Source organism: Hyperoodon ampullatus (genome assembly GCF_949752795.1).
Source record: "Hyperoodon ampullatus genome assembly, chromosome: 4".
NCBI lineage: Eukaryota > Metazoa > Chordata > Mammalia > Artiodactyla > Ziphiidae > Hyperoodon > Hyperoodon ampullatus.
The window spans coordinates 114,992,460-114,998,459 of record NC_136917.1 but is presented as its reverse complement, the minus strand read 5'-3'; positions in this window follow the sequence as shown (position 1 = coordinate 114,998,459).

Here is a 6,000-nt window from a genome sequence, read left to right as displayed (position 1 = left end):
GCCAAGAGAGAGCAAGTCTTTCACTGATACATGACCTGACACACACCTGGGTGTGACAGAGGTGCTCTTGTGAGCTTCCTTTCACTTGGTCCCAACGATATCAGTCATTTCAATGACTGCTTTCACAGGTCTGAAAATCCCACCATCACTTTCGGTCTAACATATGCATCAGCTGTCTGATCTGTTGGCCAAGGCCTTCTACAGAATTAAAACAACTGCTGGCCTCTCAATACATATTCCAGAAAAATTTCAATCAGCTAAAGGCAAAATAGGCTCAGGAATAACATGATTAGTAAGGAATGGTGAGTTTATTTTCTTGTGCTCGATACTCAGGTATATTTCTCATACCATAGGCTGAGTGGTTTAAACAACAGATGTTTATTTTCTCACAACTCTGAAGTCTAGAAGTCCAAGACCAAGGTGCCATCAGGGTTAGTTTCTGGGAGGCTTCTCTCCATGGCTTGTAGATGGCTGCCTTCTTGCTGTGTCTTTTTTTTTTTTTTTTTAACTTATTTTTTATTTTTGTCTGCGTTGGGTCTTCATTGCTGCGCGCGGGCTTTCTCTAGTTATGGTGCTTCTCATTGCGGTGGCTTCTCTTGTTGTGGAACACAGGCTCTAGGTGCACAGGCTTCAGTAGTTGTGGCTCTCAGGTTCTAGAGCGCAGGCTCAGTAGTTGTGGCTCATGGGCTTAGTTGCTCCTCAGCATGTGGGATCTTCCTGGACCAGGGTTTGAACCCGTGTCCCCTGCATTGGCAGGTGGATTCTTAACCACTGCACCACCAGGGAAGCCCTTGCTATGTCTTTATAGGGCCTTTTCTCTGTGTGCTCACGGAGAGCTCTATGGTGTCTCTTCTTCTTCTAAGGGCACCAGTCCTATCAGATTAGGGCCCCACCCTTATAACCTCATTAATCTTAATTACCTCCTTAAAAGCCCTATCTCCAAGTATAGTCTTTGAGGGTTAAGACTTCAACCTTTGAATTTGGGGGGGCACACTTCAGTCTATAACATCAGGCAAATGTTGCAAATTTTTAAAAAAAATAAATACATACCTTTGAAGTGTACAGCTTGCTGGTTTGGGCAAAGTATACAATCACAGAATATGCCCATGAATCGTTACTGCAGTCTAGATATAGAACAGTTCTGGCATCCCATCCCTTGTGCTCCTGCCCAGTCAGTTCTCAACCCCACCATCGGCCTCAAGTTTTCACTTGTCTTCTTTTTATTACAGTAGACTAGATTTATCTTTTTTAGAACTTAATATCAAGAAAATCGTACATGAGCCTTTTGTGTCTGTCTTCTTTCACCCAGTGTAATGATTTTGAGATTTGTCCATATTACTGCGTATATCAATTAGTTTGTCACATTTTATCATTGAGTTGTACTCTGTTTTATGGATGTACTACAATTTATTTACTCACCTGGTAATGAACATTTGGGTTATTTCCAGTTTGGAGCTATTATTTTAAGCGCTGCTCTAGACAAGCCTCTGGGCATATGTTTTCATTTCTCTTGGGTGAGTGCCTAGAATTGAAATCTCATGGTTGTAAGGTAAGTGTATGTTTAATAAGAAACTGTCAGACTGTTTACATTCCCAACAGCAATGTATGAGAGTTCCAGTTGTTCCACATCCTTGTTGTCACTTGGTATTGTCAGGCTCTTCCATTTTTAGCCATTTTAGAGGATGTATAGTGATATCTCATTGTGGCTTTATTTGCATTTCACTGGTGACTAATAATGATGCTGAGCATTTTTTTTTCATGTGCTTACTGGCTGTTTTAATGTCTTGTATTGTGAAGTGTTTGTTCCAAACTTTTTGCCCAAGTTTTAATTGAGTTGTCTTTTGGTTATTGATTGTAAGAATTCTTTATATATTCTGGATACATCTTTGAATATATATTTCTTCCAGTCTGTGGCTTGCCTTTTTATTTTCTTAAAATTATCTTCAAAGGAGCACACGTTTATACTTTTGTTGAATTCCAGTTTATCAAGTTTTTTTCTTTTATGGGTTATGCATTTTACATTCTTTCTAAGTAATCTTTGCCTCCCTGAAGTTCGTAAAGATTTTCTCCTGTGTTTAGTTTTAGCTTCTTTAGTTCTATGACCTATTTCTAGTTAATATTTGTGTTTGGTGTAAGGTAAGGGATGAGGGTTGCTTGTTTGTGTTTTGTTTTTGTGTATGGATATCCAGTCATTCCACCACCATTTGTTGAAAAGATTGTATTTTCTCCATTGAAGTATCTTGACACTTTCATTGCAAATTAATTGACTCTCATAACCTGAGTCTGTATGTGGACACTATCCTTATGACAATACCACTCTGTCTTGATTACTATAGCTTTATATTAAATCTCAAAATCAAGTATTGTTTATCTTCCAACTTTGTTCTTTTTCAGAATTCATCTGGCTATTCTGGGTCTTTTGCATTTCTACACAAATTTTAGAATCACCTTGACAGTTTCTCACAACAACAACAACAAAACCTGCTGGGGTTTTGATTAGAATTGTATTGAATCTATCGATCAATTGAGAGAGAATTGACATCTCAGCAATATAAAGTCTTCTGATACAAGAATATTATACGTATCTGTTTATTAAGGACTTCTTAATTTCTCTCAGCAGTGTTTTATAGCTTTCAATGTGGAGATCTAGAGAGAAACTTTCATGCTTTTTAATATCATTGTAAATAGTATTTTAAATTTCAATTTCCAATTGTTCATTGTTAGTATATAGAATACAATTGATTTTTTTGTTTGTTTGGTTTTTTTGCGGTACGCAGGCCTCTCACTGTTGTGGCCTGTCCCGTTGCGGAGCACAGGCTCCGGACGCACAGGCCCAGCGGCCATGGCTCACGGGCCCAGCAGCTCCGCGGCATGTGGGATCTTCCCGGACCGGGGCACGAACCCGTGTCCCTTGCATCGGCAGGTGGACTCTCAACCATTGCGCCACCAATGAAGCCCTACAATTGATTTTTGATTGTTGACCTGTATCCTGTAATTTTGCTAAATTCACTTGTTAGTTCTAGTAGCTTTTTCTGTAGTCTTTAGGATTTTTTATGTGCACAACTATGTTGTCTGTGAATAAATAAAGTTCTCCTTCTTCCTTTCCAATCTGAGTCTTTTTCTCTCTTTTTCTCTCTTTACTGTGCTGGATAAGGCCTCCAGTATAGAGTTGGTGATAGTGCACGTCTGTGCCTTGTTCCTGATCCTCTGTTCCTCATTTCACTTTTAAGTAGGATGATTGCTGTCAGTTTTTCATAGATTTTTTTTTTTTTTTTGTACATGGGCCTCTCACTGTTGTGGCCTCTCCCGTTGCGGAGCACAGGCTCCGGACGCGCAGGCTCAGCGGCCATGGCTCACGGGCCCAGCCGCTCCGCGGCATGTGGGATCCTCCCGGACCGGGGCACGAACCCGTGTCCCCTGCATCGGCAGGCGGACTCTCAACCACTGCGCTACCAGGGAAGGAAGCCCTCATAGATTTTTTTAAATCAGATTGAAAAATTTCCTTTCTACACATGATTTATTGAGAGTTCTTATCATGAATAGGTAGCAAATTGTCAAATGCTTTTCCTACATCTCTTGAGATGATGGTATGTTTTTTCTTTTATTCTATTAAAGTAGTGAATTATATAGATTGATTTTTTTTATTGTGGTAAATGCACATAACATAATATTCACCATTTAAACCATTTTAAAGTATACGATTCAGTGCTGTTAAGTATGTTTACAATGTTGTGCAACCACCTCTACTCTCTAGGTCCAGAACATTCTGCTCTCTCTAAAAGGAAACCCCATGCCCATTAGGCAGTCACTCCCCATTCACATCTTCCTCCAGCCCCTGGCAACCACTAATCTGCTTTCTGTCTCTGGATATTTCATATAAATAGAAACATAATATGTGGTCCTTGTGTTTGGCTTCTTTTACTTAGCATAATGTCATCAGGGTTCATCCATGTTGTAGTATGTATCCGCACTTCATTTTTTTTATGGCTGAATAATATTCGATTGTATAGATATACCATGTTTTGTTTATCCATTCATCTGTTGATGAATATTTGGGTTGTTTCCACCTTTTGGCTATTGTGACTAGTGCTGCTATCAACATTCATGAAAAGGTTTTTAAACATCTGCTGTCAATTCTTTGGGATGTATACCTAGGAGTAGAATTTCTGAGTCATATGGTAACTCTGTGTTTAACTTTTTGAGGAATTGCCAAACTGTTTTCCATAGCAGTTTCACCATTTTACGTTCCCACCAGCAACAATGTATAAGGGTTCCAGTTTCTCCACATCATTACTAACACTTGTTATTTTTCTTTTTAAAAAAGTTTTAGCTATCCTAGTTCGTATGAAGTAATATCTTATTGTGGTTTTGAATTGCATTTCCCTAATACGCTTGTTGGCCATTTGTATGTCTTCTTTGGAGAAATTTCTATTCAAGTCCTTTGCCCCCTTTTCCACTGGGTTGTTTGTCTTTATGTAGTTGAGTTGTAGAGTTCTTTATATATTCTGGATCATTAACCCTAATTAGGTATATGATTTTCAAATAGTTTCTCCCATTCTGTGGAGTATCTTTTCACTTCCTTGATAGTGTCCTTTGATGTACAGAAGCTTTTAATTTTGATGAAGTCCAATTTATCAGTTTTTCTTTTGTTGCTTGTACTTTGGTATTGTATTTAAAAAACCTTTGCCAAATCCAAAATCATGAAGATTTGTCTCTATGCTTTCTTCTAAGAATAATTTTAGCTTTTAAATTTGTCTATGATGCATTTTTAGTTTTTATATATGGTGTGAGGAAAGAGTCCAACTTCATTCTTTTGCACACTGATTGACTTTTGAATGTGAAACTAACTTTGCATTCCTGGGATAAATACAACTTGGTCATGGTATACTAGTTTTTAAAATATATTTCTGGATTTGATTTGCTAAATTTTGTTAGGATTTTTGCATCTATGTTCAGGGATATATTTGCAATCTTCTTTTCTTATAATGTCTAGCTTTTTCATTTTTTAATTTTTTTTTGCTTTGGTATCTGGATAATTCTAGCCATATAATATGAATTATGAAGGGCTTCCTATTGCTCAATTTCATGAAAATGTTTGTGTAATGTTGGTATTATTTATTCCTTGTGAGTTTTATAGGCTTTACCAGAGAATGTTTCTGAGACTGGAGTTTTCTTTGTAAGCAAGTTTTAAACACAAATTCAGTTCCTTTAGGGAAATTTAGATTTAAAAATATTCTTTCTTGAGTGAGTTTTGGTTCTTTGAGTGTTTATAGGAATATGTCCATTTTATCTAAATTATTAATTTATTCACATAAATTTGTTTGCAATATTCTCTTCTTACCCTTTTAATGCCTATAGGGTGACTGTTGTCAATAACTGGTGTTGTCTGTCTTTTTTTATGGGCCAATCTTGCTAGAGGTTTATTAATATTGTTGACCTTTCTAAAAACCATCTTTTTTATACATTGAGTTTGTCTATTGTTTATTTGTCACCTACATGTTAATTTCTGCTTTTATATTTATTATGTCCTTCTTTCTTCTTAGTTTAGATCTAATTTGCTCTTTCTTTTTTCCTAGACTCTTAAGTGGAATCTTAACTCACTGGATTTGGACGCTTCTTCTAACAAAAGCTTTTAAAGCCATATATTTCCCTTTAAGTACCACTTTAGCTGCATCTACAAGGTTCGATTTCTTTTCATTTTTATTCAGTTCAAATATTTTCTAATTTCCCTTGTGCTTATTTGACTTATGGGTTACTTAGAAGTATGTTGTTTAATTTTCAAATATATCTGGATTTTTCAGATAATTTTGTTATTGAGTTCTACTTTAAATCCACTGTGATCAGAGAACATTCTGTGTATGAGTTCAATGTTTTAAATATATTGAGACTTTTTTATGGATTAGCCTATAGCATATCTTGGTGAATGTTACATGTATACCTTAAAAAATGTGCATTCTGCTCTTACTGAGTAGTGGGATAAATATAAATTATGCCAAGTTG